The sequence below is a fragment of the Mauremys mutica genome, unplaced genomic scaffold (genome assembly GCF_020497125.1).
Source record: "Mauremys mutica isolate MM-2020 ecotype Southern unplaced genomic scaffold, ASM2049712v1 001330F_np12_obj, whole genome shotgun sequence".
Classification (NCBI taxonomy): Eukaryota; Metazoa; Chordata; order Testudines; family Geoemydidae; genus Mauremys; species Mauremys mutica.
The window spans coordinates 39,746-52,202 of NW_025423168.1; the positions used below are offsets into that span (position 1 = coordinate 39,746).

At 55.1% G+C, this 12,457-nt stretch overlaps 2 non-coding genes across 2 annotated transcripts; both read right to left on the minus strand.

Moving 5' to 3' along the window:
• Window positions 1–32: 32 nt before the first annotated feature.
• Window positions 33–104, minus strand: TRNAD-GUC. Its single transcript has one exon. It is a non-coding gene; the product is annotated as a tRNA-Asp (tRNA).
• Window positions 105–11,407: 11,303 nt separating this feature from the next.
• On the minus strand, window positions 11,408–11,479 carry TRNAQ-UUG. The gene has a single exon. It is a non-coding gene; the product is annotated as a tRNA-Gln (tRNA).
• Window positions 11,480–12,457: the final 978 nt, after the last annotated feature.

A 12,457-nucleotide genomic window follows, 5' to 3' on the forward strand; every position in this document is an offset into this window, starting at 1 on the left:
ATTTCTTTGTCCCCCCTTCAAAAGGGGTCACCCTCCCCGTCAGGGAATCGAACCCCGGTCTCCCGCGTGACAGGCGGGGATACTCACCACTATACTAACGAGGAAAGGGGCATGATGAGTGGCCCCAGCTCCCACAGACCAGCTACGGTCAGCGTACACCTACACCGTCGCATGGGCCCCAGCAGGCAACAACACCCCTAGCCCTCTTCTGCTTCCCAAAGGCTTTGGGCGCAGCAACAGCCCTGGGAAAAGCCCTGGCCCTCCTCACCTGCCCTTGCCCAGCAGGACGCCTTTCCGGGCCTACACAGCTCCTCACACAACACCCGCCTGGGACCTTGCCCTCACCTACCAGCTCAGCAGCACCGTTTTTCCTCTCAAAACCTCCTCTTGCCACCCTCCCCCTTCCACACTTCACACTCACCTCATCACAAACTCACCCACGGCCCCTTTGGCTTCCCAAGCGCCTCTGGAGGGACGCAGCTTCCCAGGCACGCGGATCCGGCTGATGGCTCCCAAGTGTGCAAGTCCGTCCCCGCAGAGCTGCGCCATAGGGTGACATTGAAGAAACTGTGGAAAACGGGACAGGGGTGGGGGGGTAATAGGCTCCTGTATAAGAAAAAGTCCAGCCAAACCGGCCTGTCCCTCTAAACACGGGACATCTGGTCACCCTGGAGCAGCCCCACACTCCTGCTCCCCGGTTGGTGCGTTTGTAACCCGGGGGCTGAAGCCGACGCGTGAAAGGGAAGGGAGCGAGCTCGGAGCTCTCCGGCGCCACCTGCTGGGAGCAGAGGGAAATGACTGAGCGACGTCCTGGCTAATTTAAATATCACCTGGTTCTCTGCCGGGTGGCTCCACAGCAGAGCTGGGGCGTGGCCTGAGTGTGGCAGCACCTTATTTGCATATTAAAAGCGGCAGTTTGGGGCCATTGGGGTAAAATATGAGTAAGTTTTGGGGTTGGGCCCCACATGTTTAGTGCAGGGTGTGGGGAGCCGGACTGAGCAGAGGCTGCCCCGACGGGGTGTGTGGTCACCCTGAGCTGGGAGCGTGTGGCCAGACATGGGGAAGGGGCTGCGGGGGGAAAGGGGGGAGGTTGTGGGAAGTAAGAAGTGGGGGTGTTCTCGTTACCTAACGAAGAGCGGGGGGAAGGGAATTGAGACTCTGCTTTGGGGATTGCTGTGGGGCACGACACGAGCCACCCGGCGCTGGCTGCTGCTGTGGGGGGTAGGAGAGGTGGGGGCGGGGCTGTCTGGATCCTCGAGGTGAGGGGCGGTTCCTGGTTGCCTGGTGCTGGCCTGCCTAGTGTTTTCTGACAGCTGATCTCCCATTGGTCCTCGTGCGGGGCGGGTCTCTGAAAGCTGGTCTCCCATTGGGCCCTCCCCAACTGACGTTTCTGACAGGATCAGCTCCCATTGGTGACGTTGTCTGACAGCGAGGCGGGGCAGAGCCGCCAGGGCCTTGTGCGCTCAGAGCTCAGCGCTGCCCGCGGGAAGCGGTGCGAGGCTGTGCGGGGCGGGTCCCGCTGCCGGGCGGAGGAACAGAGACCGCAGCAGCGGCGCCGCCTCCCGCCTGGCGAGAAGCCGCAGCACCGGGGGGGGGGGTCACAGGGCGCGAGGCGCTTCCGCGCACGGCTGTTTCCTGCCGGTCGCGGGGTGACAGGTCCTGCCCGGGGCGGCCGGGGGCCGCGGGGTCCCGATGGCAGCTGGGGGCTCTGGCATCCGCCCGCCCGCGGCGGCTGGGAGCTGCGGGGCCACCTGCACTGGCCGGGGGCTGCGGCTTCTCCTCACCCCCCCCCCCGGTGACTGGGAGCTCCCGGCTCTGCCTGCGGTGTCTGAGCGCTGGGGGCTCCGCTCCTGCCTGGGGCGGCCGGGAGCTCCCGGGGCTTCGGCGCTGCAGGGTCTGTGAGCAATGACGTGGGGCTGCGGGGTCCTCCCGCCATCAAGGCCTGTTGGGAAATCCTGGGTCCATCCGCAGCAGCTGGGAGCTCTGGGGTTCACTCGTAGGAGCTGCAGGGTCCATACGCAGTGGGGTGGGGCTGTGGGGGCTCCCCGCCACCCATGGCTGCTGGGAGCTCCAGGGTCTGCCTGTGGGAGCTGTGGGGAGATGAGGGGTTTGGGGTGGAGGAGGAGGCTGCAGTGTGGGGCTGAGGGATTCACAGTGCAGGAGGGGGCTGTGGGTTGAGGCAGGGGGTTAGGGTCCAGGATGTGGTGATGGCTCTGGGGTGAGGACAGGGATGAGGGGTTCCAGGTGTGGGAGGAAGCTCTGGGCTGGGGCAGGAGGTTGAAGTGCAGAGGGGTGAGGGCTCTGGGGTGCAAGAGGGGGCTCTGGGTTTCGGGGGGTTCAGGGCTGGGGCAAGGGGTTGGGGTGCAGACTTACCTCAGGTGGCTCCTGGTCAGCGGCGCAGCAGGGGGGACCTACTGGCCACTTCCAGGGCACAGTGCGGTGCCCTAGGACAGGTAGGGACCAGCCTGCCTGAGCCCCGCAGCACCGCTGACCGGACTTTATAACCCAGTCACCCCACTGGGAGCTCCAGGGTCCCCCTGTCCCATGTGGTGGCTGGGAGCTCTGGGATCCACCCACAGCAGCTGGGAGCTGTGGGGTCCATCCGTGGTGGCATGGGCCTGTGGGAGCCCCTTCCGACACTGGTGCCTGATAGCTGTGAGGCCCCCACCGGCCAACAGCTCCAGTCTTGCTGCCCCAGGGCTGAGGTGGAAAATGTCACTGAGATCTCTGAAAGTCACAGTTTCTGTGACGCCATTTATATAATCTTAGCCTTAATAGTTGTTGACTGTCTCTCTCAATCTAGTGGTCTGCTCTAGCGCAGACGGGACAGGGAAGACAGAAGCTCACCCCCCAGCACAGGTTTGGGCAGAAATGGCTCTTGGGCTATTTGCTGTGCATGCAGAGGACTTGTCCAGGCTGGTGGAGCAGCTCAGCCAGATGAGGAGCTGGAAGAAGGAGACCGGAGCAGCCTGGACATCCCACTTTTTCTCCACAGCCACTGCCTGTCAGCAGGATTCCTCCTTCTCCTCAGTGAGACCAAATCTCCGCACCTAGACAGCTGGTCTGTCCGCTGCACCCCAATCCCTCATGCCTGAGCCTCCCTGCCAAGTCCTGTACCTGGCTCCAGAGAATTGTCTCACATCTCGCTGGGAACTCGACTTCTTGTGCCCAGAGAGTCTCGGCCCCCCTCAGTAGAGGACCTGCGAAACACAGTGTCTGCCTTTTCCAAATAAGTACTTGGAAAGGTTTTGTTCCTTGGACCACATGGCCTAATGGATAAGTTGTCTGACTTTGGATCAGGCGATTGAGGGTTCAAGTCTCTTCATGGTTGTGTTGGTGTAGTTTTACCTTTGTGCTGAAAGTCCTGCTCCCTTCAGGGCTGGAACCTCTTTTTGGCCGCTCAGGCCAATCCTCTGGCTTCAGCTAGAGCCCCGGGAAGGAGTTGGGGGTTGGGTGTCACAAAGGCTGGGGCATGAGCCCCAGGTGCTTCCAGTCTCACCTTTGCCCTTCCTGACTTGCCAAAGAAAATGGGCAGCTGCCCGGGCTAGAGTGTGGAGCAGTTTCCCTCTTCCAAATGTGCGCCTGTCCCTGTGCTGGACGGTACTTGCTAAATAGCACCTTGGGAGCCTGGGTGTTTCTCTGCTTCTCGCCAGCTGGGGAAAAGCCTCTTGGGGTAAAATCTCCTGCCCCACTGCCAAAGTCAGCACCGTGAGTGGGAACGGTCAGAGGCCCCACCAGGGGGGCTGGCCCTGCTTTCCTACCATCTTCTGATGTTGGCCACAAAGCAGCAGCAGCTGGCTGTGGGTGGTTTTCAGTGGGTGTTCGGCATGCCAGGGAGCAGGGAGCAGCCTGGCTGGGTGTCTCTGTGGCTGTCTGCTGGCCACGCATTGGCATGGTTCTCCCCTCCTCTTGCCCTGCCCTTGGTTGCTCTGTGGCTTTTAAGCCGTCCCTTGGAGCTGTCAGCACCAGCCGCCTCTGTCCTAGGTGCCCAGAGGAGGAGAGGTGCTGGGCTCCAGCCTGGGACTCTTCCTCCCTCCTGCCTTTTCCTGACTATGAAACCTGACCCTGACACCCCTTTCTTCAAGCGCCATGTGGGCAAGAGAAAAAGTGTGGTAGAAAGCACAAGGGCCAAACGTGTGGGCATCAAAAATCCCAAACACCCAGTCAAACCATAGCCACTTCTAGACCCCATTCCAACCAAAGACCTGGCTCCAGGGGGTATGAGTCACTCAGCACAAGGTAAACAACTCATTTTCATACAGCTGGAGATAGGAAAGCACTTGGATCTCCAGGGATTTACCACAAGGTCCCACTGAGATTTGAACTCAGATTTCAGCATGCCAACCATTACACCATGGGCCCAGCCTGTGCTAGTTTCTCTGAACAGTGGTGACCCTATCATAGAATACCAGGGTTGAAAGAAACCTCAGGAGGTATCTAGTCCAACCCCCTACTCAAAGCAGGGCCAATCCACAGACAGATTGTTATCCTAGATCCCTACATGGCCCTCTCAGGGACTGAGCTCACACACCTGGGTTTAGCAGGCCAATACTCAAACCACTGAGCTCTCCCTCCCTCACAGGCCCAGGTTGTGTAAGGGGACTGTTGGCCCTTTACTAAAACTGAGTGGGGTTTTTTGGTTGGCTAGTTCCCAGTCCCAATAGAAGGGGGAAGGGCCAATGGGAAATCAGGACCTGGAGACTGACAGGCCCCTGGGGCGATGGTCACCAACTGGTAGGGAACAAGTGAGAATTTGTTAATGAGTAAAATTCCTGGTGAAAATTGGCAAAGCTGTGGAGAGTTTGAAATGTTCCAGTGAATTTACACATGAAGATACAAACAGAGAGACAAACAGAGAGAAAGAGACCATCACAGACTGCACAGGCCCACACAGACATAAACAAAAACCAAACCCACCCAGCACACAGAGCCATAGACACACAAGGGAAAGCCACACAAAACATAGAACAAATCCACACCAAAAAATACAGCAAAAGCCCACAACAGGAAAGCACAAAAACCACATACCAGAATACATAGCAAAAAACAATCTGCATGCAAAAGTCATACACCCACACACAAAACTATATGGCATCCACAAAAATCATACAGGACCCACATGCAAATCAACATGACAGACAACAAAAAACCCCCAACATACAGAAAGCCAGGCAGGGTTTGAGTCTCACAGCGAAGAGGGTGAGCCCACAGGTGGTTTGGGGAGCAAAGACTGAGGGGGAGTCGGGGGCAGTGCTCTGGGCTCTGCTCGACCCCTCCTGACACAGGCGGCTGGTGGAGAGCAGAGCCTGGGAGATCTGTGGAATCTGCCCTGCTCTCTGTAAAGCAAGGGGACCTCGGTGTCTTCTGAGCTGCAATTGTATTTTCTGCAGGGCAAAATGATTGGCAGAAGCTATTTGCTTAAAGGAAACTAGTGCTGTAGATGAAGTTTGAACTCACAACCTCAGCATGACTCCTCTCAGCACTGCTCTGTAAGTACTGGACACTAACTCATTGCACCCTTGGACCCTGCTTTCAGGAGCTTGTCTCCATGTTTCATGGATGGATTAGCGGAGGGGGTGGGGGTTGCATTAGCTAAAACAAATCCATATTAAAGGCTGCAGGATGGCAGCAGCAGAGGTGGGGAGCCTCCTTCCATGTGATAGAGCTGGTTCCCCCTTCCGTTGCTGAGGGGAAGGTTGGTGCTTTGAGCCCACCCGGTGCTGGAATGTCTCATGGGTGAGATTAACGGGACTGAAGGGAGGGGAAGTCTTTTCTATCCCTGCCTAGCTCCATTGGCCTCCTGTGGCCCTTTCGGCTCTCTGCTCCCCTGTTGGGGAGATGCATAGACAAGCCCCCATCTGGGTGAGTCACCGAGAGGCTGTGTCCCATGGCGTGTGTGGGGGAGAGGGGGAGGGATGGGATGGGATGGGGCTCAAGGGGAGAAGGTTGTGTGTGACAAGGGGGGGAGGGTGTGTTCCTTAGGATAGAAATGATGGAAAACACAGGGGCCAGTGACAGTGGAGCCCCGTGTCTGAGTGTTATGACCCTGTGTGGTGCTGCTGTTCACCTTCCCCTCCTATGGTCTCAGCTTTCATTGAATCCAGCATTTTTTCACCTGTCCTCACCACAGAGGTGTCCCACATGCCTCAGCTACCGAGTGTCCCTCCTAGAGATGCCGAGGACTGGAACTGATTTCAGCTGCTGGACAGCTCTGCTAGGTCTTTATTCATTTGCACAGGAAAATGCTGAGTGTTTAAATTCATTTCAAGCCCCCTGCCCCCATTCAGAGAACTCCTGAACATACTGGAGATGGCTCTTTCATTCGAAAAGGTTTTTAAAGGGAATCACTTGGATTGGAACTAGGAACCCATTACCCTGCAGGGAAACATTCACCCACTGAGCTACCCTCACAACAGAGAGTGTCCTGTATAGCCCAGAGCAGGGACAGTTTTTAACCTGGGGGTTAGTAAACTTTATCTCTATACAAACACCACAGTTTACAAACTCCCCACCCCCGCTCTGTGTCACCAGAGCACAACAACAACTCTCCTTGGGGCACACACAGCTCCCCAGCTCCCTGCCCGTCAGTCTCTCCAGCGTTGCTCCAATCCCTTAAAGCAGGGTCTCAACCACAATTTACCTTAGGGCCAGGGCCAGTCCTCCAGTCCTCCCAGTGGGCCAATAATGTCACTCATACCGCCCAGAACCCGCCCCCCAAAACTCCGCCCCTCACCTGCCTAAGGCTCTGGGAGGGAGTTTGGGTGGGGGGAGGAGGTCTAGGGTGCAGGCCCTGGGCTGCGGCTGGGGATTGGGGTGCAGGCTCTGGGAGGGAGTTTGGGTTGGGGAGGGGTTCTGGGCTGCAGGCTCTGGGATGGAGTTTGGGTGCTGGTGCAGGCTCTGGGCTGGGGCAGGAGGAAGGGGGAACAGGAGTAAGGGTGGGGTTGAGGGCTGTGGGAGGAAGATTGCGGGTAGGCAGGAGGGGGTGTGTGGGAAGGGGGAGGGGTGCAGGCTCTGGGAGGGGGTTTGGGGACTTGGGGTGTGGAGGGAGGGGGTGCAGGCTCTCGGAGGGAGTTTGGGGGCTGGGGAGTGTGGAGGGAGGGGGTGCAGTCTCTGGGAGAGAGTTTAGGGGTGGGAGGGAGTATGTGAGGAGGAGGTGGGGGTGCAGGCTCAGGAAGGGGGTCAGGAGTGTGGCGCTTACCTGGGGCTCCAAGGCAGGGTGGGCTGCATCACCCCCACAGCGTCCCATTGGCCACAGGGGTGAAAAGGCAGGGGCAGCACGTGGAGGCACCGACCCACCCTGCCCTGTCATGGGGAGGGGCCGGCAGCCACTGGAGCGAGCAGGCAGACGCTGCTCAGCTCCGCTGCACTGCCGGGGCCCCTGGGGGGGAGCGCCTGGGGGCAGCAGGTGGGGCCAAGGGGGTGACCCGGTCCCAAAACTGCTGGAGCCCTACGGGCGAGACCTGGGAACCAGGACTGCCAGCCAGACAAACACCTTTAAGAGGAGGCGTCCCTCTCCCTGTCAAAAACTGATCTTCCTCCTTTAGTTCAGTGACAGCCTGAATTGTTTCTTATCCCGGCAGAGCCAGAGGACTGAAAGCAGCAACATCAAACCCCTGTGTAGCTGCTATCTGAAGAGATGTTCAGCTTTGCCCTTGGTCAACTACAAGGCTAAAGGGAAAGGAGGTGGCGCCAGGTATAAAGAGTGAAACACGACACATCATAGTTATGCCCATGGTGGCTGCAAAATCTTTTTATGCACTTTTTCTTATCAGCAGTGTATTGTTTTCTCTGGAGCCTAGGCCTTCGCCAAGAAATTTGTACCTTGATAAAATAATCCACTGCCCCTGGTGAAGGCAATGGACTTGACACCCACTGGGGTGTCCCTACACAGGTACAACTACTAACAACATGTCTGCCTTTTAGCCATAGATTTTAATCAGGACAATGAATTGATACAAACCCCTGTTAAATCATTTCTCAGCCCGAGTCCTTCACCCACATTCCCTAGAGCATTGGGCCACCATGTGGACGTTTCATTTCCGACCTCAGTTTCACACAAAGACAAAATTTCCTTTGCACAGATCCATGAACAGCAAAATCTTCCTGTGTCTCTGGTCTGAGCCAGGGCATTCGATTCCAGTGAACCCTTCTCTCCTGCAATGGCGATAGTCAGACAGAGGAGACGTGGCACCTGCATCCCTGCCAGGGAGATACTGGCGTGGCTCTTTCTTTCTTCTGCTGTTGTTAGTCCATGAAACATCAAGGGTGGAATGCAATGCTGAATTCACGCACCAGCCCCCAGTGCCCCAGAGAAATCCTGCCCCCTGCTATTGGAACGATGTGCTGGAGATTTGAATAGGAAAGGGACTGTCTGAATTGTCAGAGTGGGGAATGAACAACAATCTACAGCAATGTCGTTCACACAAACACACTCTAATCCTGCTCCAACTGGAAGGGAAATGGGCAGGAATTCTCACTGTTCAGCCAAGGACACACTTACGCTAATGCAGCCATGAGTGTGCTGGGGAAGCTGGCCTGAGCAATTTCAAATGACAATTCAGTGAGAACAGAATCATCATGTAATAGAGCACCTGTACATTGAGTAGTTGTGGCCAAGCGCTTAAGGTAACAGTTTAGAAATCCATTGGAGTTTCCCTGCACAGGTTCAAATCCTGACAACTATGCAAGTATTGTGCTGTTATTGTTGCTGTAGTCTTAGTCCCTGGGCATCCACAGTGCAAACTGGAGCCAGATCAAGTTTCACTCCATCTACACTTAAAATGCTGCTGTGGCACTGCTATAGCACTTTGGAGTAGACAGTGACTGGAGGGGTTTTCTCATCCCTGTAATAGCTACATGGACAGAACAATTCTTCCTTTTCTTTAGCACTATCTAACCAGGGCTTAGGTCACCTTAACTCTATGGGTTTGGGGTGCAGGTTTTTCACACCCTGAGAGACGTCGCTCTGTCAGTTCAGTGCCCAGTGTACACCAGCCCTTAGATCCCTCTTGGTATTTCAATGCAGGCACTGACCTGTGAGAGGAAAACATCAGCTCACAAACACAGAGACTGAATTTCCCACATTTAATCTCGCTGCACTTTCCAGAAAGTCACAAAATTCAATTCATTCTTGCTAGGACAGAGAAAAAATAAGTGATACTAAGTTTTTGGCTTGATTAAATAAAATTAAGTGTTTAATTAATATAGTAAAAATCTGTACTGATTCCTCTAACTAACACCATAGCGTGAAATAGGAACAGAGACAAATCTTGTCAGTGACGACTAATTTCACAAATGATCTTCCCATTATTAATTTCCACATTGCCCCTATTGGAGGTCTGGGCATCTCCAGTGTCATTGCTCTGCGTTCACCTTCCCCTAGAATTGTTCTCGGACATTCGACTTCCTCTGCGGCATGGGGCTCGGGTCACTTGCTGGAGGATTCCCTGCACCTTGAGGTCTTTAAGCCACAATTTGAGGACTTCAGTAATTCAGACATAGGTTAGGGGTTTGTTACAGGAGTGGGTGAGTGAGATTCTGTGGCCTGCATTGGGCAGGAGGTCAGACTAGATGATCATAATGGTCCCTTCTGACCTTAAGTCTATGAATCTATGAATCTAGTCCCAAATTTGGAAAACTGTGCAGTTCAGAATGAGAATAGTGAACTCGTCTCCTTCCTGCACCTGCTCTACATTGCTCCACAGCAGCTTCTCCACCTGCAGTCACCCCAGCACTGCAGTGCAGCCGCCCAGGGTTCAGCAGGGGCCCCTGGCAAGGACAGTGGGTGCAGCTAACAGCCCAGTGTGCCTGGCCCTGAGGCAGCTGTAAAAAAGCAACCCACCCCCCCAGAAGTACAGAGACTGAATTCCTTAACTTTAACATCATGACCCCCTGTAGAAAGCCACACGTCAGTTGTATTTTCACAGGGAGATGCAAAAATCAAGTGACCAGTTTTTAAGCTGAGTAAATAAAGTTGAGGAGATAGTTATTAACCTCACAAAAATATACTAAAGATCCCTCAACATAACACCTGAAGGTGAAATATGAACAGAGACAAACCTTGTCAGCAAAGGCTCATTTTCCAAACAATCCTCAAAATGTTACTAATTCCCACCCCTCCTCCACAGGAGCTCTGTGCAATGTAACTGTTCTGCAGGCAGCTTCCCATTAAATGCTGTTGTGGGACATTCCCAGACCTGGAAATGTACGAACGACAGAATTTGAAGCGCAAACCTGGCTCCCCGCACCAGGCGGGATTTGAGTGTTTTGTCCCTGTCACTTAGTCTTTGTCAATAGTACAGACGCCAGGGGCAGGACTCCAGGCTCTGCTTGAGGGATCCTGGCACAGGGTCTGGGAGGGAGAAAGGATTGTAGATTCTGAGCTGTGCTCTGGAGAGGAGGTAATAAGTGAAGGGGGCATTTTTGTGTCCTCCCCTTCTCAGTGTCCCCAGGGCTGGAATTCTACATTCCACAGGGCCAAATAAGGGGGTGATGCCACTTGGTTAATGAAAACCAGTGCTCCAGCTGAGGTTTGAACTCATAACCTCAGCATAGCTCCTCTCAGCACTGCCCTATAAGTACTGTGTGCTAACCAATTGCGCCACTAGAGCACCTGTTAATTAGGATTCTCTGAGACTCCTAGGTTGATACAGGCGACGGGTGACCCCCAAAACATTCTCAGTGGAACTGAGAGCAGGTAGCGACAAGTGTTGTACTCGGTGGGGTGGATTCTTCTTAAGGCTTCCAGGCCCCATTTGACCCTTTTGTTCTTCCCTGTGTAATAGCAGAGCTGGTTAAGACTCAATGGAGAGTCTTCCTGCAGACCAACAGAGCTGAAATCACTGAGAACCAGCTCTAAGCATTAGTCCTGCTTTGGGACAGTGTCTCTCATGCAACAAACTGCCCAGTCTGCGCTAGCAGTGAGGCTCCCTCACTAACAGCTGAAATCAGGGAGAGCTGTGTGAAGTGCAGGGCCCCAGGGGGGCCTGAACAGGGGGGAACAACACCCCAGGTGCCCAGAGGAGGAGAGGTGTGTTGGGCTCCCGCCTGGGACTCTGCCTCCCTCCTGCCTAGCCCTGACTATGAAGCCTGGCCCTGGCCCTCCTTCCTTTAAATGCCATGTGGGCAAGAGGAAGAGTGTGGCAGCTGCAGGGACCAAAGTTGTGGGCATCAGGTGAAGCAGCGAGAAACAACCATCCGGTCACCCCACAGGAATCTCTAGCCAGACCGTTAAGTTCTGGGACCACCAACCAATAGCCGCCCATTGTACCAGCCAGACCAGAGACCTATCTCCAGTGGCCATCAGTCACCCAGCAGGAGAGAAAAACCTCACTCTAGTTGACCCTGAAAGAAGGTAGCCAAACACATTGAGCTCCAGGGCTTTGTAGCAAAGCAACATGTCACCACGAGGTCCCACTGAGATTTGAACTCAGATTCCAGGATTCAAAGTCTTGAGTGCTGCCCATTACACCATGGGACCTGCTGCTGTTTCATTTTCTAGACCCCTGTGACTCTTGGCTGGTTTGCACTCTGCACTTATTGCTTCCCACCATCAGCTTCCTCTCGCGGGACTCTCTCTCCTCCTCCAGTGACTGTGGTCCTGCACTACCGGATCCGTGGGTCCTGCCCTGAGTCCCTGCATCCCCCTGCTTTGTCTCCATTCCCTGCAGGCTGCAAAAATGTCAGGGGAGTCTGGTCCTCCCTTCACTCGATGCTCCCGCTCATATCAGCCAACTGCAGCCTCATCTCCTGGAACTCGGGCAGCTGTCGCTTGATCTGATCGTACAGTCACACGCTGACTGGCTCCCCTGCCTGGATGCTCTTGTGGAAATCCCACAGGTGACACTGCAGGACTTTGCACTGTTGGTTTCTTTAATGTTGTGGTGTTTCCATGACTGCTGGAACAAAGCCGCCAACTCCTCCCTCACCGACTCCCACCAATCCCCCTGGTAACCACAGAACCCTCTGATGCTTTCCCATTCTGCCAACACCTCCAGGCCTCGCCCCCCTGCTCCTTTATCTTGCAAGCTTTGGATGTTCAGCTTCCAATATCCTCTGCCCTGGGTCAGGGAATTGCCCACATTGAGCACACGGTGAGAGCTGCGTGATCTGAACAGTCCATTGGCTCCACCTTGCACTGGGCTGTCGACGTGCTCTCCTTCACGTAAATCTGGTCAATGCGACTCCTGGCCTGTCCCCGCAGAAAGGTGTATCCCCTCTGCGGCTGGTGTGAGCTCGGGTCAGAGGAATAGGAGGCTACCGCCCGCCCTCCACTGGTTCCACTGTGGAGAAACACGTTCTCTAAGCCAACCTCACTACAGACCTGCACCAGGTAGTGCTCATCATAGAAGAGTTTCCTCTGACGGTCGGGAAAACAGCACCAGCAGTCCTCAGGCCAGCTGCAACAATTGAAATCCCCCCCAACACCAAACACCGTGCGGTCCAGAGGAAGGGAGTC